Source organism: Cyrtonyx montezumae, unplaced genomic scaffold (genome assembly GCF_038088225.1).
Source record: "Cyrtonyx montezumae isolate F1298 unplaced genomic scaffold, pur_monq_1.0 scaffold_8, whole genome shotgun sequence".
NCBI classification, from domain to species: domain Eukaryota; kingdom Metazoa; phylum Chordata; class Aves; order Galliformes; family Odontophoridae; genus Cyrtonyx; species Cyrtonyx montezumae.
This window is the reverse complement of record NW_027072089.1, coordinates 47,128,292-47,154,907: the sequence shown is the minus strand read 5'-3', so window position 1 is coordinate 47,154,907 and position 26,616 is coordinate 47,128,292.

Here is a 26,616-nt window from a genome sequence, read left to right as displayed (position 1 = left end):
TATCCAGTCAGAAGTCTGCAGGCAGCATTATTTGGTATAGGCTTTAGGTGGGCTGTCTATAGCAAAACACTGTTTCATCACATTTGTGGAGCTCTAGCAAGAAGAAACAGGACAACAGACTCACTCCACAGCTGGTGACAGGGTCATCCAGGGACACAAGGTGTTTTTGGGTACTTCTGTTGCCTCCTTTGTAGATAATGTCAGGTACAGAAGATAGACGTGGATGTCTCTTGGAGGACTTTAATGTCTCCTATCACCAAAACAGAGAGTTAAACTGAAGATTCACACTCAAGAAAGCATGTGGACTAAGTCCATTAGCACTCGGGTTTGTTTTAGGAGAACATAACACCACAGAAATACCAATAGAACTTCAAGCCTTCCCCAAAGGGAATGCGGCATGTGGATAATGTAGGCAGGGACATATTCATTTCAATAGATGACTCCTTATATCTACAGATGGACTGTAGTAGAGTTTAAAGATATTCATATAAGCAAATATAAATACACTAGGCAAAAGAAGATCCTGGCCTTTTAGTCTTTACAGGAGACACAAGTTCCATAATCAGTCTCATGCTTAAGCAGTTTTTTCTTTAACTGAATTGATTCAAACCATGATCAATATGATAAAAAATGATCAATAATTTTGATTATTCACAGCAAAAAATAAAGGAAAAAAAATCATATTCTGTCTGTCATACAAAAAATCATAGGAAATTGGCCTGGTAAAGTCTCACATCAAAAAAGTTTTGAATATGATAATTCTTTTTCCAGTGTGGGTGGAGCTATTTATTCCTAAGAACTTACTATTTTTCTGTTGCTTAATTTGATACTTGGCTTTAAATTCCTAATTTAGCTTGCACATGGTACTCTATTTTAGTTACATGACATCTGAATTCAATAGTTATTTTGTCCTTGAATTCAACATGCAAATGTGGAATTAGGGCAGTAGAGCAGACAGCAGATGTCCAAACGTTTGTTGCATGACAAAGGCTTAACTGTATTAATATAAATGCTTAGCTCTCTCTTATTAGAACTGTGTCTCACCACTGAGCAAAAGGATCAAAGTTCCATATTTTGACTATCGATAACTAGAAAGATTATTGAGGAATAAGTTGTTGATAAAGGGTGAGCAGGTAGGAAGACAGCCAATACTTTTATAGACTTGGTTGATGTTTTCTTTGAAGACAAATGAAATAAGCTTTTGCTTCAGACGAGGTAGGTATTTTGATTCCAGGAACCTCAGAACTAATTAATGGATGTGTAGTTCTGGTTTGTACCACCCTTTAGCACTGCATGACCAAATTAAAAAAGAAAGCGGGCTGCTCATGTAGAATCTTACAGCCCTATCTGTATCAAATACATTTGAAGTTAGCATTAACCATTCTAGGTGCGGAAAAAAAACAAGTGTCAATATTTTCAAACTGCTGATGTGATTTTCAGAGGTCCTGCACCCTCTTCCACAGGAACAAATTGATCCTAGAGTATAATATGCTGAACAACACATTCTTGAAAGGAACTTACTGATATGTTAACAAATGGTGATCCCAAGCTGTCTTGCTTTAAACTTGATCAATGTTACTTTTCCACTGAGCCCTTGATATCCTAGCCATACTTTAAAAGGAGTTTGACTCTGATGAAGAAAATAAGTATAATCTTTTATAGACCAGCAGAGACGTATTTACAGAGGAAGCCAGATGATGTGACAGGGTGTTTTCAAAACTGTCCTTGAAGACAGATGTTCAATTGAGAAAGTTCTGATTTTTCTACAGATTTGCAGGGGGAGGCACGGGTACTCTCTGAAGTAGATCTGTTTACAAATTCTATTCTGTTTGACGTTATCCCTTCACACATGGATAACAAACAAGATAATCAAGAAAGGATCATGACTTTTAAAAAACAACTATGTCAGGAAGAAAGGCATGTGCTGGGAATTTCTCACAGAAATATTTTGAATAATACTGCTTCATTGTTGTCTGTCATGAAGATGTCTTTTCTTTCTTCCCAAAATTATATACACAAGATCAAGATATTTCACAGAAAATGTACTTGTAAAGTATACTCCTCATTTTTATATTATTTATATAGATTTCAATACCTTTTCATCACAGAAGTAGTAAAAGAAATAAATTTTCAATAAGATATTTCAGAAAGCAACAAGCCAATTAGTTAGCAGAGGTTTTCAGCTAAGTTTTGTCCATCATTAAGTGACACTGCAGAATCACTACACAGAGAGCTTCCATTTTCTTTTCCTGTTTTCTGTTTCTTTTCAGTAATTTTGGAAATGAGATGTCAATGTTCCTCTCCCCAGAATTAAAAAAAGGACTTTGACATATAGTTTTTCAAAAGCATTGAAAAACTAGTGAGGCATTAACTAATTTTTCAAAACACAAATGAAAACACAAAGCTTGTCAGGTTTCAGAAGGGGATAACCTTATGAAAAGTTTTATTATACTCAACAGTAATAAAATTTTGCAAGAAATGTCTGATGTCTAGCAAGAAATTGATTGCGGTCTATAATACATTCCAACTAACCTTGTGTCTTAACGTTTCTAATAGGTTTGTAGCCTGGAGTTAGATATTTTTTACTGTCAAGAATTTGTTGAACTTTAAGGAACGCTGAACATTAAGTCCTACTTGAACTTTAAAGCCATTTCCTTACTTAGGACTTTACAAAAGGGTGTGGGAGAAAAGATCTTCCTGATTTTCATAAGTCAAGTTTTTATCTTTGATTAATTAGTTTAATCAAAGTGTTGATACTTTAAAAAATCACTATGTTAATTTAGGCAATTATGCTGCACATATGCTTATAATTCAATCAGGTAAATATTTCATTTCTTTGGTAAGTAAATGGCTGATGCTCTTTTAGTATAAAAATATTGAATAGATTTCAAAATGCTTTTTCATGATCCATGACAGAGCTGGATTCAACTGAATGATGCTAAAGAGAACTAAAAGTAGAGCGAAAATTCTATAGTTCACAGTGTTTGGTTTTCTGCTGCAGATCCAGAGGGAATATATTTCTTAAAGTAAATTATCTGTAGATTGCAACTCCTTCTGGCCACACAATGAATTTATTTCATATTTTCTGGAACATGTTTTGTGCATTAAATTTTTTTAAAAATTGTATCTAGAACACAAATGAGAGTATCTCTAAGGTCCTATGTAAGGATACACATTGGTGAGATCCTATCTGAATAAAAGAATGTAGCATAGAAGAAACAGCAGAAATAGAAAGGTAGACAATTTGGTAAGTACTGAGGCCAAATTTGCACAGACATACAGACTGGTGTGGAATGAGGACATGTATTAAAAACACAGCTTGGCTCAGATAAGAAGCAGTAATAGCTTGTAACATTTTTATGTAACTTCTGTAAAAATAAAAAGAAACCACAGTGTTATTAGTAGAATAATAGACAATTTTGCGAGTCATTCACTAAAGGACATTTTTATTGGATTGACAAGGGCTAACTATTTGCAAAAAATGTTCCTCTCTTTCACCTTTTGGAAAACAGAAAATCTTTAGCCAGGTTTGTTTACAGAGTTTGATTGCACTCAGCTGAGTGCTGTTAAAAGGAATCATGTTGAACCTTATGTTTGTGGAATCAGCAGAAATAAGAAACCATCCTGCACAAACACGATGTCTGTAAAAACCTACATATTAGGATGCACACTATCTTATTATGCCTCTATAAAACAAAATAGCTGCTTTATTAGTTGTTTTATGTTGTCTGTAGCTCTTAGCCAATAACAAGAGAGAGGTACATCCAAATAGGTAACTTCTTTCCCAGCTGAATAAAGATTTCTGAATTGACAACTTTTCCATTAGATAGGTTAGGAAATGAGCCATAGAATCACTCAGAAGGGCAAAAGATTAAATTTTCTGAAACATAAATCCTGCATTCAATGCTAAAGGAAGGGCAGAGTGATGATTCAGACAAACATTAGTTGCAGAGCCATATGATTTAAAGTAAATAGAAAAGTACAATGTAATTCTGTCCTGAGAAAATTGTTTTGTTTTAATTACAGAAATGATAGAGATGTTTAAAGCATAATTTGTTTAATGCTCCAGACAGAAAAGCAGTGAGAATATGTGCATTTCTCACAAATTTCTCAAAATTCAAATACATTTTAGTAAGCTATGTCTTTTTAAACAGGAGGTGTAGTTGGATCCCTTGCTCATATGCCATTATTTTTCCATTCTAGTAAAACAGTTAAAATTGAGTTTTCTTCAAATGCCAAAGAACCACATTTAGTATGCAGAGATCATATTCTACACTCACTGATATTTTCTAAATCCTAAAATGAAATTTATTCCAGTGATCTTTCTTCAACAAAAATTAATTTCTTCCAATCAGCAGAGTAAAGGGTAATTGTGATAGCAGGTAAAGCGATGATCTTTCTAAATGAGAAAATAGAGGAGCCTGTATCTTGGCTGATTGTATGTGCAAGGACAAACAAGGCTTTGAGTGATACATGCAGGTTTTAGTAAGACTTTATTTAAACATTATTTCAGAAGATTTCTTGAGAAAGTAGAGATTTCCCAGAAACAGACTTCTCTTCAGTATATCTAAGTATGATGTTGTATTTAGACAAGATATTAGGAAGAAATTCTTTACTGTGATGGTGATGAGACACTGGAACAGGTTGCCCAGCAAGTTTGTGGATATCCCCTCCCTGGAAGTATTCAAGGCCAGACTGGATGGGGCTGTGAACAACCTGGTATAGAGGAAGGTGTCCCTGCCTGTAGCAGAGGGGTTGGAATAGGTGATCTTAAAGGTCCCTTCCAGCTTAAATGATTATATGACTCTATGATTCTATCTGCATTTAGAAATATGGGTTTCATGTTCTAGTTTGTTTCTGTCATTGTTTTAAGTATTCTACAGTCCATTTAGCATTATTTTTGGACCAAAAAGTATTTTAAAAAGCAATCATGCATATCCTGGAGTAATAGTAGACAAAATCCTTACAGTAAAAATGATACAATATGAATTAGGAGCCATAAAGACAGACTGAAGGATTTAGGCAGGTTTTCAGTGAGAAAGAGAAAAGCAAGAAGTTAAAAACCAGTCTAACAAATCAGCCTATTATCCTCTTATCTATTGTAGATATATTTTGAGCAATGAGAGCTTAAATGAAGATAAAAGTACAAGCAATAGTTGATATATCTGAGAAATCTCAGTTGAATGCTGATGGAAGCAAAAAAATAAGCAAAACTGCAGTTCTGAGGGGCAGAGATAAGGCAATAAGGGAACATAGGAAAATCATTATAGGCATCCACGCTGCCATGCTCTTTAGGCACATAATTATTCAAGAGACCGAAATCATCACTGTTGTTAAGTCTGTGCAAGTGTGGTGGAAACTAAATTCACTTGGTGTGATGGCAAATGTCTTGGTGCATCTTCAGTCAGACAAATGAATGTAGGCAAAACGTTTCACTGTATTCTAGAAATCTGAGCTCAGATTCAACTGACAGATCCAATTTTAGTGCTTAAACAGTTCATAAAAGTGACATGCCATCACTGCTGACAAATTTGGTTACCAAATGCTTGCCTCCAGATTCCCAAGAGGCTATTGAACATGACATATTATACATGTTAATATGTTCTTCCACACCTGGTATAATATAATACTGGCAGACCTCAGAACGTGTGTCATGACTTTGGAGCTGCCTTCTTCTAAGTTGCATGGCCCAGATAGAGTTCCCAGTAGCACAAAAAATGGTTCATATGTTCTACTGATAATATTTGCAACAATAATAGCAGCATTAATAGACATAATAGGAACTTTGATAATGTAGTTCATCCTTTTGCTGGAATATTTCTGCTATTTCTCATATAGAAGAGAACTAAAGGATAGCTCCCTATGTGTTGTAGAGAAGAATTTTTAATTTTAATTGCTAGTTTGGCACTTCCCATCCCTATTTTTCATTCATAGCCTTGCTAATTTGTGGTTAACACTAGCCTCATGGACTTCTTTAAAATTCCTCTTTGTGCTTCTATTTGTGTAATTAAGCAGTCTTACTGCAAAGTGATTTCATTATTGAAAAACATTTAAATTATTTATGAATATTTTGAACTCAATTTCATGTCTTCAAGCTTGATTGGAACCACTTGCAGACATAATAATACTTGTAAATTTTAAAATCTTCATTTTCTGTACTGCCTAGACTATTAATTTAAATGTGTAATAGTGCTAGATCCTTGAGAAATTATGGAATCTTGTCAATTATTGTGGTGTTTATCCATAATTTGAACATTAAACATAAACCCTCATTAAAGAAAACTTGTTCACAGAAATACTTTCTAATTTCAGAGTAAACCTCCAGCAATATCTCAACAAATACTCATCCATATGTTGTTTAAAATGAACCAGGTTAAAGTTCATGAAAATTAAAAGGGATGCACTCAGAGGACAATTACAAAGAGTGAAACCTGTAATTTAATTGACAAAATCAAAAGTGTTCCAAGTATTAGTAAAGTGCCTAGCTGGCTTTTTTTTGTTGTTTGTTTGTTATTTTAAATGCACACTAACCCTTCCCCATTTAATACTAGCATCTTCAAGCCTCATATTTCCAAATCTCACTAAAACTCAAGTGCAACATGTCAGAAGATGCTCTAGATCTAGGATACTGAAGAGCAAATTAATTTTGCATGGATTTCACCATGAACTCCAAGGAATGGAAAAGGGGCTTTGGAGAGTATTTATGCCCTGAAGTTTTGCGAAGTTACTCTGTATGTGATCACAGGATCACCGAGGTTGGAAAAGACCTCCAAGATCATCCAGTTGAACCATCCACTTCCACCAATATTTCCTAACTAAACCATGACCCTTAGTGAACCATCTAAACATTTCTTGAACACCTCTAGGGACAGTGACTCAGCCACCTCCTTGAGCAGCCCATTTCTGTGCCCAACCACTCTTTCTGAGAAGACATTGTTCCTAACATCCAACCTGAATCTCTCCTGGTGCAATTTGAGGCCATTCCCTCTCATCCTATTGTTAGTTACATGGGAGAGGAGGCCAACCTCCACCTCACCACAACCTTCTTTCAGGTAGCTGTAGAGAGTGATAAGGTCTCCCCTGAGCCTCCTTTTCTCTGGACTAATCAAACTCAGAATTTGATGTAATGCTATCCTGTAGGTAATACATTGATAGGATATGCAGAAAGGAGATGAACTGTGGGATGAATACTCAAAGGCAAACAAAATTTTGAAGCTCTGCTTTTGAGGTGACATGTACCCTATAAGGTTGTTGAGTTAAGGATATGATCATGACTATATGAAATTACTGTTGGGAAACTGAATTACCATATATATGAATATGGAGAGAGAAAGCTTGTGGCATCCCCTGTTGGGGAACCAATAAAATTGTACTTTACTAGGCAGGGTTTTATGGTTTAAAAAACTTTCAGATAAGTACAAAATGCAGTATGTAACGCAAAAAATGACTGAAAATTTTTTTACATAGTCAGTACTTGTTACACCAGCCTGTTCCCACTCAATCTATTGTACAGCTCTTCCATGTTATTCTATGTGTTGAATAGGGAAAGATCCATTTTAGAAAAATAAGAGTGACATAAACATAGTGTTTATGGACATTTTGTTTATTTTCAGTTAAAAATGGTATGTCTACTACAAGTTCTAAGAAAAAAGTTATTAAAGATTCCTGTTATGTTGGCTCATAATTTGTGAAAATCGTGTTAAAATTGCATTAGTTTCCATGAGAATCATCTCATTATGAGAATACATTCAGATTACTATGTTACTAGTCATGCATTTTGTAATTACTTCTTTTTCCTACATATTTGTGTTTCATAGAATGTTATCAAATGTCTTCCAAGCAGGCTTAATTAAAATTCGCAGTCTTTAGAGGTGGCATTTTTATTCCTGTTCTGCTATGTCCTCTCAGAAGTCTGGGCTTGCTCAAGGTCAGCACACCTCAGACAAGAGAGGTATGGTGCTGACTCTAGCCCCAGGCAGAGCAACACATAGGGAATCCACATGATTATTTTATCAAATTTCTTCAACATTGATGGCCTCTACAGGAAATTTCAGTTCAATGAACTTGTGATGGTGTAGGATAATGACAGGACAAAACAAAGCTGTTTCGGCAGCTTGTGTTTTATGAGAAACAGAGGTGAGCAAGAAACCACTCATGCATTTCAGAGTGCTGGGGTAGTGAGAGACAATGCTCCCCTGGAGCTTTTGAGTGCTGTGATAATCACCATATAAAATGAGGAATTCACTGAGCTTTTGGCAAGGAGAGTCTTCAGAAAAGCATAATATTACTACAAACAAACACACAAACAAATAAATAAAATAAAGATCTTGGATTTTAAAATTCTGATTACTTTCTCTAGCAACAATAAATTCTCCCTCAATTTAGCTATCCACTATATCTGATCTCTCTTTTCAGAATCAGATAAGAGAAGTGAAATTACTGTACCAGTGATCAGAGCAACTGCCTTGGCTTCCTTTTTGGATTAGGCCAATCAGAGTCTTTATTTGATGTGATAAAGTTTGTGAAACCCAAATCCAACTGTCTAGATGTGAGTATGTGGAACAGACAGTAGTACCAGGCTGGCTACTGTTAATGACAGATGGGAATATTCAGCATGACCTGGTGAGCATAGTCAGCTCAGCCCAGCAGCCAAGATCCTTTCTGCCTCTGAATGTGCACCCACTTAGAATAAGGCTCTCTCCCTCACACATTACTGCTCAAAATACTGAGTTTGTGAGATCACCTTGTGCAGAACCTTCACTCCTTTCTCTCCATATCACCAGGGAGATCCTCTATTTATTACTCTGACTCAGTGTATTCCCCTTGTGGACTGGACTGTCAATTCATTTGCCAAAAGAAGTTTGCCAGGTCTAGCACAGCATTTCTTTATCCTGTGATAGTAAGGCATGCACAGAATTTACTTGGGTAAAAAGCATTTTTTAACAGTTGAAAGATATTTTTTGAAAGTGAAAATTTCCATGTTAATAGTTCTTTAAATACTAGTGGTTAGTGACTTGCAACACATTTGTAGAAAAAGAATGTCTTAATATTTCCATGGTATTGTTAAACTTTCTGGCCAGAGATCAATGAAGCTTCATGAGATTCTGTTCCCCTCGACATTCCACTGTTTCTTAGGGGGTTCCATCTGTGGAAATCCAATAAAATATTTCCGTCTTCTCAGTTCCTCTGGATATGTGGATGCTACTCCTAAGCCTGGTCACATACCTTTCAGGAACTGGGCCCTGATATACAGTAGCTGTAAAGTTGTATGGTAGCTCTGCTCAGCTCTGCTGCAGATTATGGCTACTTCCTATTTTCACTGCTGGAACTTGCTCCAGATAACACTTATGAAGAAGAAAAGGACTTCGGCAGCTCTAGACAAAGCCAAGAGCAATACAGGACAGTTGGGAGATAAGCAACAGGATCCAGGCATGAAATGTTCAGAATTGTGACTGGAGAACTGTAAGAAGCATGCTTCTGGAACGGAAGCTCAAAAGAAGTGAGGAACAAAGCATTTTATTAATCAGCCAGACAAATCCTAATTATGAATTCTTTCAAACTATTTCCTTTTGACCAGCTGGAGGTCTGCTTCAAACTACTGCTATAGAAGCTCACTCCAGCTGAATGCTTCAACAGAAACATATTCTCTATTATTAAAGCAGAGTTAATTAATCTTTAAGGTGGAATAGCAGTAGCTCAATTCCAGTTTCCTGGTTATACAAACAACCCTCCCCCAAATCCAGCTCCTAGCATCGCCATTTCTCGATGTTAGTTTTAAAAATTTCAGATAAACAAAAATATTGGCTATTTAAATGTAAGAACAATAAATAAGTTAAGTAAGCAGGGTGTATAATGTCTGATTGGTCATAGAACGGGAGTAGATTTGTACAGTCATAGCAAAACAGCATAAGCCTTCTTTATTTCTAGATCACTCAACACCAACTCAACTTTTTCTCTGTGAGTTCCATCTGACATGAAAATGCTGGATATAGAGAGGCAGGCAAAATGTTTCACTTGTGCAACCCACATATATACAAGAGGCCTCTTGTAGAATAAGCCTTCTAGTAGAATGTAAATTAGAATAAGAATCCTAACTTTTAACTGAGAAAATGTAGAGAGGATTTTGTGAGGAACTGTCTACCTCAAATAACTGGAAGGTCTCCAGCTGATATGATTTGGGTCATGCTGGCCAGGATGCAGAGAGAAAGATAAGCAGAGAAGGGAAAGGAAGTGAGAAAACATTGCCAGTGCAGAACTGGCCTGAAGATGTTCAAAAAGTGAAGGTGTCTCTTAGTCTCAAAGCTTAGCCAGGCCCAGAGCAGTTCATGGGTCAGAAAGGTAACCAACTCTGCATCTTTTCCATTCTCCCTTCTGCATTAAGGATATCCTTGGACAAAAAAGAAGCAAATTTTCATAAGATTGGAAACATTCTTTTTCTAAGAGCTCTGAAAAAGTATCTCCTATTAATATATATATATATATATATATATATATATGTATTAAAAATAAAAACATTTTATGAGAGTAAATATATATATTTTTCTAATTCTTAGATGCAAAAGAATTATTTTAATTGGTGGTGTTTATCTCTAATTTATTATATTTTTGGTAGGATAAAACAGTTGAGAATTGAAGTTTTTCATATTTCTGAATATTGAACAGCAGTCTTACTGAAGTGGTGTTAGCTTTTCCCAGGCAGACCATATTTCTCAAGCTGTCTGCTAATCCTACTCTTGGCTTGCACTTGCGCTAATTTCCCCAGTAAAGAATTCAGACTTAGAGGCTTCTTGGTCCCCCTGGAGCTTCTAAAAATATTGGATATCACATTTACTACAGTCCTCAGTTGCCATGGGAATATTAAACCAAAGGTTAGGTAGCACTGTTATTAATTCAGCTATTTCATTGTAGAGATCTCTTGGAACTCTTGGGGTGATGCAATCGAGGCCTGGCAATTTGTTTTAATGTTCGTTTTGTCAGTTCCACAGCTTTTCATACATCCATTTCATCTTCAGACAGGCCCTTTGCTGAGGAGGAATTTCTCTTCATTTCTGAAGGGAAAGAATCTAAGGTAAAGATTTTGTGAAGCATCAAATTGTGATGATCCATTGTCCCTACCAATTGTGCACTTGTTTTTTCCTCCAGATAAGTTTGAAGAATTTAGTATAAGTTTTTATTTCAAATTCTGTTTTTATCTGCTTTATTTTTATTTTACATTTGATATGCTCAAGTTTACTTCATTCACTTTCTTATATCATCTTTCTGAAAGCTATTTTCCTGATTGTAGCAAGTTCATTTCCTTACCATTCTTTCTCTCATCTCAACTCAAGCCCTTCATAATACAATGCAATACACATATAACCTATAAGAATTTAATATTCTTAGCTCCTCCTTTTGATCTCTTTTTCCACACACCTTTTCATTTTCATATAATTGTTTCTTTATGACTTCATTAATGACTTGTTCAGATGCGTAATCCTATTCTTGTAAGTAAAAAGAAAGCAGTATGAGGCCACAAATTACATTTCTCCCTCAGCATCAATATTCATATGCTAACACTAATAAAATTCAGTTGAAATGAACTAGATGATTTCTTGAGTGGTGGCTGCATCAGTGATGATAGAGAATGATGGTCCAGATGAGATCTCCAGCTCAGGAAGCTGTTACCTAATTGCCGGAAACTGAGATGGTTTACCAAAGGAAGTATTACTTGTTATGTGTTCTCCATCTTATATGTACTTCCCCAGGCATACCAATTACTTTTCAAGATATTGAGGCAAGTGCTTTTTTTTTTTGCATAACTCCATATGCTTAGAAAAACTTATCTGAAACAGTGTTTGGGCAACCTAGAGGTGTTCAAGAAATGTGTAGAAATTGCACTGAGAAATATGGTTAAGAATGCAACATTGGTGGTAGGTGGATGGTTGAACTAGCTGATCTTAGAAATCTTCTCCAACTTTAATGATGCTATAACTCTGTGACTCTATAAATCCATTAAAAAGAAAATGCTTCTTTAAATTCCTTATATTTATCCAGAACTTTATTTCATGCGAAAACAGAGAAAAAACTCTTAACATTATTCAATCGCCCATTTTAAAATGCTTTTTAAATTTAAAAATGTCTGCTACGTTATAAAAAATAGCAAAACTAATGTAAAACAATTTTGTTGCTACATAGTATTTACTGGTTCAGAAGTATTTTTTCTTCCAATATCTTCATATCAGAAATGTGTTTGTCAGTATCTGATACTTTCAGAACATCATAGGCTTTGCAGTGTTAGAAAACTTTCACAAATCAGAACATTAAGTGCCTTGAAAATACAAAGAACCTCAAGTATACACAAAACACTGAGTTTTTCTCAGCATATGATAAGAGTTTTGGCTATATTGGAATTAAAGGTCACTGCCTTCAGTACTTTCTTGCAGTTACTATTATGAAACACATTAGGGAAACAGAAAACGAAGAAAACAGACAAAAAAATGCAAATGGAAAAGCCAGCTAAATCCAGGATATAACTCAAAGCACTTTTGTCATATATTATGCTATTCCCTTTCCAGTCACAATTTACTAAGTTTCATTACAACTTGACTTCACTTTTGTGTCTGAGTAATGATTTTTTCCTTAAAGGAGCCTAGATTCTTCACTCAGCTTTCATCCTGTTAGAAATGGCCAAGATTTTGGAATTCACCTGATTATTAATGTGAACTGACCTTGAAGCTCTTTACCGGTCATCAGTCTGGAGGAACACACACAGTGTTTGTTATGATTGTGGACTGCTTTTGATGGTCTGCCCATGCCACCTGCTCCAGTGGTCACTCCTGTGAATTTGGGAGGGTCTGTTTATTTGACCTGCTGTGGAATGTGAAAATTCTCAGTTACATAGTAAATCTTAATGGTGATCATTTCAGTGATCTCCTAATTGCTACAGAAGACATTACTTGTAGTTGCTGTTTTTTTAACCACAACAGTATAGTATAATCAATAACTTTTTGTTTTCAGACATCTTGACTACAAAAATGTAAATTCCTATGAAGGGAAGCAGAAATCTGATCATTCTTAAAAAGCATTTTATGTCTCTGAACAGAGCAGCATAACTGAGATAGAAAACCGATTTTAAAATCACACGTTACTGTTAAATGAAAGTGGTCAGTTTGTTTATGTTCAGTAAACACTTAAGTTGCAGAAGAGACTCAGTACTTTTAGTAAAAGACTTATTGACTTACTGTGAAATAAAAAGTCAAGCTAACACTTGGCCTGTATTGAGTTGGGCATTTGCCTGGTAGGAAACTTACTGTGCACATTTATTTTCATGGGGCATTTTCTCCCAGAGAAAGACTTACATTAGTAATTTTATAACCATCCCTTCAGTAATACCATGGGTGCAGATGCTTGAGGAGGTGTACATACTTCAGAATCCATGGTGCTGAGACTATTTTTCTCCTGGGGTTCAGCCTGACTTCAAAGGAAAACTTTTTTGAAAGAAAACAGTTTATATTGGCAAAAATTATCAGCAAAAGTGATGACTTTTCCTTCACTTTCAGCCATTATGTGAAGCCTGCCTTTATTTCTTTCTGAGTTTTCTGTGAAGCCCTGAGACTTCTCTGCTGGTTTGGCTGTAAAGCTGTAAAGCTGTTACTCAGCTGTCAGCTTGTTCAGGGATACTTTTAATAACTGAGATTTCTCATGGTAAGTCTTCTTAGGTTTCCAGGAAATACTTGTTTTGCCTTGGATGTGCTCAAGTGTATAGCACAGTTGTTAGTGCAGTGACTTGATACTAGCTGTCATCATATCTGTTAAATTGATGGTTTCGGATACCATCAGGAGATCAGAAACTGAAGCATTGACAGCACTGCCTCCGTTTATCGACCTGAAGTCTTGCACCCTGCTTAGTTCTTTACTTTTCCTTTTTTTCCCACTGTTAGTCTTGTGCCCACCTGCCTCCTCCGCACTTGCTCAAACTCGGAAGCAAGAGGCAAGGCCACCAGCTGCAGCACAGGAGGCCCCTGTCATACCTCTATGGCCCAACCCTATATAACAAATATCATTTCTCTTCTCTCTCATTCTCCTTGTCTCAAACTAATGCTTTGAAGATTGCTTCTATCACAGCAAGGACAGAAGACTCACATTGTCACTCAACTGTAAGAAAAGTAGCTTGAAGAAAGGGGGGAATAGTCTAATGCTCATATTAAGCTGAAAATACACCTACATTTTAAAAAACACATTGATATTGCTGAGAGGAAAAAATCATTTAGGGAAAAAGATAATCAAAAATATTATTAACACTGGATCTTTCCTATATAGAAAAATCTACTATAATATAACCGTATCTTCTAGTGTAGAGGAATCTTCTGAAAAAGGCAAATTTCCCTATATCACACAGATATTAAAATCTCTAAATGTAGTAATACTAATGTGGTCATAATCCCTCAAAAGACACTGACCTTATTTAAGTATGTATGGGCTCAGTTTTATACACTCAATCTGATTCAGCAAACTCAATGAGTACATATCTTTCTCTAAGCCAGGGTTAACTCCATTGATGTTATCAAATCTACTAGGAGATTTACTTGCTAATTTTAACTGATTTTTAAACAGAAAATGTCCCATTAAAATAAATGATATTGATGATGTAGACATTTAACACACAGTCCAGGCAAGATGTACGTGATTAATCTCTCTGCTGGGTCAAGTCCAGAGTCTTAATTGTCTGACAGCTTTACCATTTACATGCAGTAAGGTACACAATTAAATATACTTGTAGGTACATGCCTGAATCAATCTTCTGTTTGGGGAATAAATGTTTTGGAAGAAATCTATTCAGCTTGTACAAAAACACTTTCCTTTCTCACCCTGCACCTGAGCAAAATCTTCTCTACCTTGAAAGATGACCTGGATTGTCCTAGTATTTTCCTGCTTACAGACTAATAGACCTTTTACAGTCATAACAGCTAATAAAATTAAACTTGAAGGAACCATTCAATAATGATTTTAGAGAAAGTGTAGTTAAGATTCCCAAAAACATATTACACGCACAAATGTCTGAGTACATTCACAGCTTTGAAATGTACAGCCTTTTAATGACTCCTGCAATCCACTTATTGTAGTCATAAATTTCATAATGCTAGATAAAGCATTTTTAGATGGATTCTCAAAGAGGAGCTCTACAGTTTAAAATGGTGCTTATATAAAACACTATGCTAACAAATGGAAATAATTTCCTAATTAAATGTGGTACTAGTTTTATAATAGAGTGGTCACTAAATCTCTACTTCTGACTCAGGAGGAAAGCACGCTAAATTATATATGATGACTACTGGAAGTTAAATGGAAGATGTGCATATTTAACCACCAAACAAGTAGTGCCTAGAAGCATGCAAAAAAAAACAACAAACCTAACAGAGGATCTAGGAATTCTTAGTGGGACAATTTTTATTAATAAAAGGTCAATGGATGTATTTATTATATCGAAATAGAATCTATGCATATCTTACACATTTATACTGTCTACACATACATTACACGACATTTGGAAAAATTCAATAATATTAAGAAATATCAAAATAACAAAGCAAATGACCTTTACATTGTAAATTTGTAACATAGAATACCTGACATGACTGAAAGATAGCCATGTTTTCTGCTGGATAAGAGGAGTTTGCTCCACAGGAAGTCATCATAAAGTTTTAGTCAATGTGCATTAAAATAATGAAATAGAACACGAATATTAAACTGAACAATTATATGCATAGAACAAATCTAGTCATAAGGGCACATGTGCATGGCTCTAATAAGCTAGATTTTTTCAAGGACCTTTATTTCTGAAGAAACTGGTTACCTATAGTCACAGAGAAACGACCGAAGCAATGGATTTTTCTTCTGAAGGGCAAATTACTATTAGTTATTTAGTTATCAAAGGATGCTCAATAAAACTAAGTGAATGATTTCATTTAAAGGAGACAACTTTGCTTATTAGAGTTCATTCATATTTTCACTAAAACCACCCTTTGTTATGTCAAAATAACGAATACACAATAATAGTTGCTGCATGTATATGGGTTTATGCACATTAATCTGTATTCTCAAGTGTATTGACTGACATTTAACACCCATGCACCACTTGAAAAGATAAATAAGAAATATAGGAATTTACTGAATAAGCTTAAATGCAGGATAAGGTTTACTTATAGATGGATAAACAGTAGCTCTATGCAATATTGATATAATCTAATGACATGTATCAAGTGGCATTTTGAACTTGACAATATTTAACCAAAAGAATGATTTATCTAGCTAAGTATTTAGAATGTTTTCTTACAGACACTAAATGTTCATGGAAAAGTCCAAAAGGACTTTGCTGAGATTTGTGTCAGCCCTCGAAAAATCCATAATTTTGAGAGAGATTGAGTCATCCTCTCATGGCAATTTTTTTCTGCCACTCTATTGGAAAAATATGTTTAGTATAAAAGCTACGGACATTTAATAGTGTAGGGTTCTTTCAATAACCCTTGAAATATTTATCTATCTCTAAAAATCCTAGCTATGTTTAATTAAATATTAAAGATTAAGGTGCTATAAATTAGACTACAATGCTAAAGGTGCATTAGTACTGAGATACTACCTGGTCACAGTCATTAAATATCCAGTCCTTTCTAACAGCTTACATATGTGTGTGTAGTTGATAGTAGGTTTATCTTCTGCAGAAGCACTTTTATTTCTTAAGAAACATCTCTGAACTATTGTACCATTATTTTCAAATGCCTGTAAAAAGCTAAATGTGGAAACTCTGGGTAGAAGCTTTTCTTTCAGACAGTAAAAGCTTTCAGAAAAACAGCTACATTTACAAATGTGCTGAGAGTATTTTTGCTTTTTTTGTGTACAGGCAAAAACATTTTTATTAAACATCAGCAGAGAAAAGGTGAGAATACAGAACTGCTGTCCTTCACCAAGGGACAGTTTTATTTTATGCAGATAAAGTGTATCATTATAATTGATGAATGAATGTAGAGTAAGGAATAATTAATATTAAGAATTAATATTGTGAAAAATAATAATAAATCATGGGTTATTAAACATCATAATTAATTTTTTTCTGTTTAGTATGATGGATTGTAGGAAAGAATATTAGTTATAACTCTGTCATAGGTCATGTATAGCAAAAAAATAGTTTCCTGAGAAACTGGGAATATGAGTGATGCAAATCGATTTGCAAAAGCAAAAGTGAACAGTCCCCATATTTCTCTCCACAAACTTATACACCTTATTCTTTTGAGAAAAACAACTGTGAGGCCTAATGCTTTTGAAAGCTCTTTTAACAGTGCTCTACTATTAGTAGATGATAACTTCCTTCTGTATTAGGTGAAGATATACAGAAAGACTGATAAAAATGCTGGTTTTCTGCCGCAACAGTCAGGATGACATTTGTTCTTGGATCAGTCACAATATTTTGCTTGCCCGAATAATTAATTTTAAGTAAGATAACATGAATTTTCGTCTCCTAGTGCTTGACATAACCTCAGACTTGAGGATTTTTTCTGCAAGCAGGTGGTGAACAAGCAGAAGGGCTCCTTGAAGCAGGATTTCTGTCAGACCTCAGGAGTTTCAAAGGAGGTTCAGAGACTGCATCTTCTTGATGCAGTCTCTGCTTTCAAAATCTTGAGAGTGTTGCTGATTGGAAACCAAAAGACGTGCCCTATACAAACCTTGATCTTCCACTTAGATATTACCTTCTGGACTGCTCTTTGCTCTGGTTCGGCCCATTATATATTTTCTTCATCATGTGAATGTGGATAAGTCTTTTTCACACACATATCAACCAGACAAGTTTTCTGGAACCACAAAGAATGCCAAGTGCCAAAAGTGCCAAGCCTTCCTTAATAGAGTGACTTAGACCCCATGTGAGTATCACCAAGCAGGTAAATTTCTATCTAGGAAGCTGAAAATAGGTTTCTTTTATCTCAGGAAGTGTTAGAAACCAAATGTCAGTTTCTATCTGGTGAAGTAAATTTCTTGGCCATTTTATCTCCAGAAAGCCTTGGAGATTTGAATAATTTTTTGCCTCAAAAGTTCATGGGGAAAATGGTTGACCTGTGAGTTTCTCATGCAAAGATATCCTAGATAAAGTGGAATTGGAATAACATAAATGATTGAGCTCGTTTTGTAGTTTAGTGTTTCATAAGAGGTGTCAACTGGTGAAGGTGTCACATTTAAGATACCTGGCAATGCAGTAGAAAAGCTTAAAATAGTCTTCATAATCACAGCAAATTCCATACGTCCATTCACACAATCTCCTAAATGAGAATTGCTGGCAAATAGTATTGAGCAATGATGGGATGATGAAAGAGTGAAACTGTTGGTCTTGATAAACCATACAACTTGATTACTTCAGTCTCTCATTCACCAAAGTGATGACTAGCCTTTTTCTTCTCTGACTAATAGTTCTGAAGCTAAAAAAACTTGCAAAGCAATTACTGAGCAGTCCTATTAAGAATTTAATAGCTGCTACTAGAAGTGGAAATTCTACCCCATGTTCCTATATGCAACACTTCCACACTGCAGAGACCTCTGCAAAAATAGCATGTGAAATGAAAGCTGATACCAGCACTTATAAGCTATAAAATTTTACTGTTTGCATTATATGAATTGCATTATAATAGCTTGAAAATAGTATATATTAATTTACTAATAAATAGCACAGTCATCTGCATATCCTTTTACGTTATAATACTTCTTCCAAACTTATTTTCTCACATAAATCCCCATAAGGACTGTGTAGCAATTAACTATTTAAATTATCTGTAGGTAGGTGGTCACTTCATGTGATCTAGTTTCAATAATGAGGAGCTGTTTAGCTCAGAAGTGTTTCAGACTGCATTTAACTGCATGATTTTCCATAAAAAAGAAATATGCTCTTTTTAGGGGGGAATGACCTATATGTGAGGTTTAATTTCTTTTCAGAACCATCCCATAACATCCTGACTCTCAATTCCAAGACCTAGACATAACATGAGACTGTCTTGCTCTCTCTGAGGGTGAAACTGCAGATTTCCTTCCTGGCTTAATTTCGTAAGTAACAGACAGCAGCCTTGGTCTCCTGAGTGCTGCTGAACCCAGTGTACATAATTTGTAATTTTATGTTATGTTTGACAAGTTTTAATTGTGTGTTGCAAAGCTGAGGACACTACTCTGAAACTACATGCTCCAAATGAGAGGGCATTTAAAATGCAGCATTCAGAGACTTGCACTGAGAATAGTTTATTCCAGCAAGGAGAATCTTTGGTAAAAGTAGTAGGTTTTATTTTATTTTATTTATTTTATTTTATTTTATTTTATTTTATTTTATTTTATTTTATTTTATTTTATTTTATTTTATTTTATTTTATTTTATTTTATTTTATTTTATTTTATTTTATTTATTTCTTTGAAATGCAAAGAATATTTTGCAGGGAGGACTAGATTACTCATGTCTCCAAGGGAGTCAGGAAAGCAACATGGGTCTGGAGAAGCTTCAATGAGAGACCTAAGCAGAGCTGCATCTGACACCTGAAAAGAAGTAGTTCCATTTTTTTTGTTACAGCTTTCACAAGCTTCAGAATGTAAGATACAGAGACACATCCTTTTGCCTTTTTTGTTTCTTAAAATAAGAGTATTCCTGTGTTCTGCATGGATTGAAGAAATAACTCTGAATGCCTCATTACCTGCCAGGAGAATATACTAATAGGAGCTTGTCCTCTATTATCAGAGCCCAAACAAAATATATGTTCTCTGCCAAAAATTTTCGCTTACCCGTAGCAAATCCTCATTCTCCCACTACCTGTAAATCATGGGTTCATGGGCTCTGTAAGTATGATCTATGCTAAATAATAATGGTGTAGGGATAGTTTGGGTCCCAGTGAGGCAGTAGCTCAGCTTTATTCTCATCTGTAAGCATCTGGATGATTTGGCTCTTTTACTAGTATATGAGTTAAACGATTGGCCAAACAAGGTCTGACCTCTTGCTGTCTCTGTCCCCTTCATCTTGGCTGATGAAATGGGTGTTTCCTTCTCACCTTTAGTCACAGAACCTACGAGGACAGCTCTGTTTCTATCCTTGTGACAAGCTCATCTAGTATTGATGTAGCTTGTATTGGCAACAGCACACTTTTTGCTGTGAGAGTTTGTAGGGAATCCCCTAAATAAAATAATGGGATTTTAAGATTTTACTAGTTTAACTGGCACACACAGAACCAGTAGACTTAAATAATATACAAATATTTATTTATTTACTTATTTATTTGTTGCATAGATGTGAGAGGTGTGAACTTTGCAGTGCTAAGCAGGAAAGTACTAAAAGAAGGATATTGATAAAATAGCTCATCATTAATGCTTTTAAGATAAAATCCAGGCCAGGTCTAGACCCTGCTCTTTCTGTTTCTCTTGACAATCAACCCTTTTCTTTCTGCCCACACAATGTCCTTGGACTTGGAACTAATGATTTTCCCATCTTCCTTCCTGCTAACCTGCTTTGCTCACACTATCCACAGCCTCGCAGCTGTAATGGCCATTGTCTGTGTTCAAAGCCTCCTGCTCTCACCGGAGTCAAGAAAGGAGAAAGAAAAGGGGAGAAACTCCCTGAATCATGTTAAAGATGAGCTAGGATTTGATTTGTATTGTGTAATGGTGACTGTTAGAAAATAGCTCTCTGATTAGCTGTTTTATTCTAAGTTCATAGTATTTTGTGTTCCAAAACATTTTGCAGAGATATTTCAGTGCTGTTTAATTGTGTGCATGGTTGTGCACTCATAGAAGCTTGTCAATGAAGTCTTACATTTAAGTGTTCCTATATTTGGGAAACATATGGCCTTTAAAATTTGGTGCAACTTCTTGCACTTACTGGTCATCATTCATGATGGCACAACAGATTTAATTCATCACCACTTCATGAACAAGAGGAATCATGAAAAAGTAGACTGGTATTCTTAGTAAGTAACACTGGATTTCCTGATCTGACTTGTCATGCAGTATTTTATTACAGAGCTGATTGACATTTTTCTGGTTATTGTTTACTTAAAGATCAGCTTTCTGCTGGAGACTAAACAATGTATAATCCCCATAGAAACATGAGCTGCTTATATTAAAGTCAGATGTGATGTAAAAGGGAGAGTTTCTGTTATTCTTGGCACAGCAATACGTGATTATGGTAATTTCTACCAGCATACTCAGTGCCTCTGCTTTTGTGACAGAACAGAAGGGGCCTATGTTTGGCTGTTTCTTTTCCATTAGTGACAGGAGACTGAACTGCTCTAATGCAGGCTAGGGACTTGCTGCCTCAGAGATGCCCTCATTGGCACTTGAGAGAGAGAGAGAGAGGAAGTGAACTGAGGGTTTTTGAAAGCAAAGTATTTAATTATGCACTGGGGCACTTAGATACAGAAGTCATTGCTCTTCCCAAAGGGCTGATGTCTTCCTCACTTTAATGTCTATCTCAGAGCTAAAACCCTGATAATAGCTACAGGTCCAGCTAAGTGTACCAAATTCCTAATAGAGGATCAAAAATCACTGTCAGGAGCAACACATAGAACTGTAGAGATCTAGCATACAATCTCATAGTTCATAAAGAATACCTGTGAATGTCAGGTATGGGTGAAGGTTTCAAGGAAGTGACCAGACCTGTTGAAATAATGCTGTAAAATGAAAACCAAGGGATTTTTTTTTAATATTTCTATCCTTTAGTCTCAGCCTTGCAAGGAGAATGGGGGAGAAATAAACAGAAAAAACCCTTGCTTTTTGTACTGATGGAGAGGATGTTGAACTCCCTACAGCCACACTACAAACATGAAATATGAGGCAGAATATCATCCTTGTTCACAGAAAAAAATACCTCAGGTCTTGCAATTTGTATTTCTTCTCAGCAGAGAAAGTGAGAACAAATAGAATTATACTAGAATTAAGCTTTTCTCTTCACCTAAAAAGAAACAATATGAAAAACAGGCGATGTGTAATTTCTTTGCCATACGTGAGATTCTTGTTACGTTTGCCAGAGCTATCAGATTAATAATATTGTTTCTATTGTCGTAGACATCATTAAACAGAGAACTTACAATGTGCCTGGAATACACATTTCCTGAGTTCTAATCACCATTAACCTGAATTACAATTATTCATTTCTCAAAGCCTTAATTCATTACAACTCTTAATATTTTCCTGTACCTAATGTTGATTTGCTACATGATATTGCAGACTGATGTTATCCTTTTCTCCAAACAATCAACAACCAAAACTGAATAATGGCATGTGCATAAGGCTAAAATTCAAATGTTCTGAGAAACTGGCAATTATTTCAGCAGATTCAGGTCTTTAATATGTTCTGTCTTCCTAGAAGCAGATGGTCATCCATGCTCAGACTGAAAATACAAAGCTCAGGATGGGCTGTCTGCTACATTCAAACATCCACATTTTTATTGAATTGAAGCCATGGAATATTTTCAAACTTCTGAAAATGATATGATGCAATGGGTTGTGTTACAAGTATTACTTGTTTTCTTGTTTTTTTTTTTTTTTTTTTTTTGTAACAGCCAAATCCTTGCAGACTGTTACGAAGCAATAGCCACATTAGTGATGCACAATTGTTAGATACTACAAATGTAATTCAATTATTCCATGAATTTTGAAAAGTACTGTCGTTGCTGCTTATTAACCCCTAGTGGGGTCAATTTAGGCAGATAAGAGAAAAATACCTTAATACCATTTAATGTCTGAGAACCCACACTTCTGCATATTTCTGCAAAGTTTGTGTAAGATCTCTGTTACTAGGTTGACTCAGGTCCTAGAGATGCAGTATTTTACTTTTATGACTCAATGTAATCCTTTGCCCATTAGTTCAAGATGCATTGTCCCCTGACTCACAGCAAGTGATGAATTACAGGGTAGTGTTGCCAATTTTCCAATACACACTAAATGAGAGAGATAAACAATCATATCTTTGTAACAGTAATGTGAACTAAGCTCAACAAAATTGAAGTAAAACATATAATTTAACAGAAAAAATTTTCTTTATACAAACTGTGATTCAGTATTTCCCTCAGGTTCCATATTTGAAATACTGAGTATAAAAAATGGAGAATCAGTTTCTATAAGCAACAAAACAATAAAGGCCAAATCTGAATAGTGTTAATCTGTACGTATGTGCAGGCATGTATGCAAATAAACACATGTATAAGCTGTCTGTATAATAAATATTTCACATAATATGATAACACAGAGCCATAATTTCTTTAGCCCTCATGCACCTTTTCACCATGAGGTTATTTTTTATTGCAGATTGAAGCACTCTGTACCTTAAATCAGGAAATTCTCTTTCTGACAGCCTTCTGTTACCCTTTGTTTCTAAGAAACCCTACAGATATTTTCCTTTTCCTCAGAGTTTTATTAATGCATTTTATTTCAAACATTGTAAGCAAATTACAAGTAGGTCACAATTTTTGTGTATCTTAGAGCCTGGCTTTAACTAATGGGCTACTAAGAGAATCTAGCACTGCTTTGGAGCACTATTTAATGCTACTTCTGCAAAACTCTAGCTGTGGAACAAAAACTAAATTTAAATTATCCTTTAAACTGAGCTACATAGAGAAAAAAAGTAAAAAGTGAAACAACAACAAAAACCCACAAAACAATCACACCATATAGATCAATAGCAAAAGAACTACAGATACATAGAAATACATTAGTATGCAAAAATGCAGAAATGCTGATGCCTTCACAGCAGATTTTGGATGAATTCCATCTCATTCATTAGTCTTCATGTCTGCTCCAACGTGTTCTTTTGAGTGGCAAACGTCACCTGCGCTCACTTTGTTTGACCCTGAAATATTTATGTATCTCTGAACAAGTAAAACCCTCATTCATCATTACTTTTAAGCACCACAATATTACCTATCAGGGCAGCTTAGCAGAGCTACAATCTCTGTGAAGAAAAGGGTTTCTTCCTAGGAGAAGAGAAAATGGAATCACAAGTCAGAGTGAAGGAAATCTTTTAAAATAAGGTAAAAAATAGTTTTGTATTTTAGAAAATGTCCACTTCGAGCAATGATGTTTTACCTAAACCTGTTCTGCAGGTGGTCTGTAGGCAGAAACTGAGATCTAGAAACTGTTGTTCATACTATAGAGGTAATGTGCTAAAACCAGCATCCTCTGGAAGTTCTGAATGTACAAGTAATCTCATGATACCTAAGCACTGTCTTGATACTGTCACTGTACCCTGCAATGTCCAGTAAGGCTGGCAGCATGAGTGCTGATAAGACAAGCAGGAATGTATGTGCAAGTATTATCCCACAGTCATCTGGACATATAGCCTGTTGGTGCCAATTTGTCTTCTCCCTGGACAGAATTTAGTGTAAGTTCAGCCAGGAAGTCTGGATGAGGTCACATGATGTACTTAGTGTCTGGATGGGTGCATAAATAAATTCTTTATATGGTTAAGACAAAATTAATATGATAATCAATAAGCACATTTCAACATTATATATGTTCATGGTGAATACACTTACAAATCAATAAAAAGTTTATAATAGCTGCATTAATCCAACTAAAGTAGGGGACAGGATTTCATACAGAGATTGATAAAGATGGACATTGATTCAATTGCAAGTAATATTCAGTAGAACCCAAGGAAATATATTAGAGCTACACCAGGAGGGGACAAGGTGGATGCTAATAAATGGTTCTTCACCAAGAGGTTTTCAGGGAAGTGATTATGGCTCCAAACCCCTGGAATTAAAGGAGTGCTTGGATGATGCTCTTAGGGTTTAGATTTTGAATGTTCCTGTGTGGAGCCAGGAGTTGGACTTGATGATCCATGTGGGTTCCTTCCAACTCAGGATTTTATGTGACTCTATGAATCGATGGTTCTAGGAATAGCAGAAAATTTCTAGAAGTTCTCAATCTTTACCTAGAAAAAGTTACTAAGTATTTAATTTTAATAGTCTTTTTCAAAATAATTGCAGTAAATGACATTTATAAAATCATCCAGGTAAAAAGGCTCAAAATTACAATTCTCCTGAAGTTTCAGATACTAAAGTAAATGTAAAAAATGCAAAAAGAAATAATCCTTTGCTTATAGTCCACAAGGACACTCTGCATTAATTGTAAATACCTTTATGCACTTTTTATTTTCACCACAACTTCTTCATGGCCAAAAGAATTTTGTCTAAGAAGAAAAATAAGGTATACATTTGAAGCTAAGCCCTGTAACTAATTCTAACCATGACTCCAACACAGCACTACCAATAAACAATGCTCTAAGAAGCCAGGATCCTCCCCTAAATCTCTACAAAAGCACTATCATATTTGCTTACACATTCAAGGGTCTTCGGAGCATCTCAAGTTTTATTGGCGGTTCTGAAAAGGGCACATTCTTTAGCAGTGACAGCCTTTTGGATTCTGCCCCAAGAATGCATCAGACTGCACAGGATGTGTTGTTATCTGCTTTGTAACACATAGACAGTAAATTAACTGATATCAGTCAGACGACAGACAGCTGAATTGAACGTTTTCATGCAGTTTTCTTTAATTGGCTATATTTTTTGATGCCCATCCTTTTTGATATTGCTCCCCTATCAGATGTGAGAAGATTAAGTCTGTCAGAACAACAAGAGAAATTACTACAGACTGTGAAAATTCAACACTGCATCAATGGCAGACATTTTTCAGATGAATATCCTGAATATTATATACATTTACAGGCCCTCATTTCATTATTTTATTGGTTTATTTTATTATATGGTAAAATAAGAAGAAAAAAAGTTATTCATTCAATTCAAAGGTGCCAACAATTGTTTTGACCCTTAAGGACAACTGTATCTTGAAATTTAATATTTTTAGAAATCGCTAGAAAATTTGGGAGCACATTTAGGAGGGCTGTGGGTGTCTTTTTAAAAAGGATTTTATGACTTTTCAATTCAGTACAATTTCATTCCATGTGAAAAAATATAAATGAATTTCAACGTCTACCTGAAGCTGAACAGCCTGAACGCACAGAGTATAATTTGAGAAAATTATCTATTCAATCAAAATTAATAAGTAAGGAAATCCAATAGCCAGAAAATGCCAAATCCACTCATTCACTGAAGATGAAATGACATTTTTCAGTGCATGTCTCCTAGCTATTAGCTTACTGAAAAAGCGCATATGTTTCAGTGATATAACACTAGACTTTTGTACAGATATCTGTCTCAAAATTTACAAATTTCACTGACAGTTTCTTATTACTGCTATAATTCATGATATAGCTGTGCCACCTGTCATGAAAAGTACAATTGTTGAGCTGAATCCTATGACATGATTACACGTTACTATGTAAAATTTTCTGTCCCATTCTTTCACAACATATCCATGTTATGTTGGTAGCAGTACTGATACATGCTGCCCACAAAGGTGGAAGCTTTGAAAAAAAAATTGCATCTTGTTAGCACACTAAAACCACAATCTCTTGTAAAGCCTAAGCAAACAGAGATGTTTCTGAAATTGCATAGACTAGGAACGCTTCTTATTGTTGCTGGCTATTATTTCTGCAGGAAAATCTTTCTTGAATTAATGTGTATGAGGTTGTTTTGCTACTTGGTTTACAGAGGTATTCTGTGTGAAGGA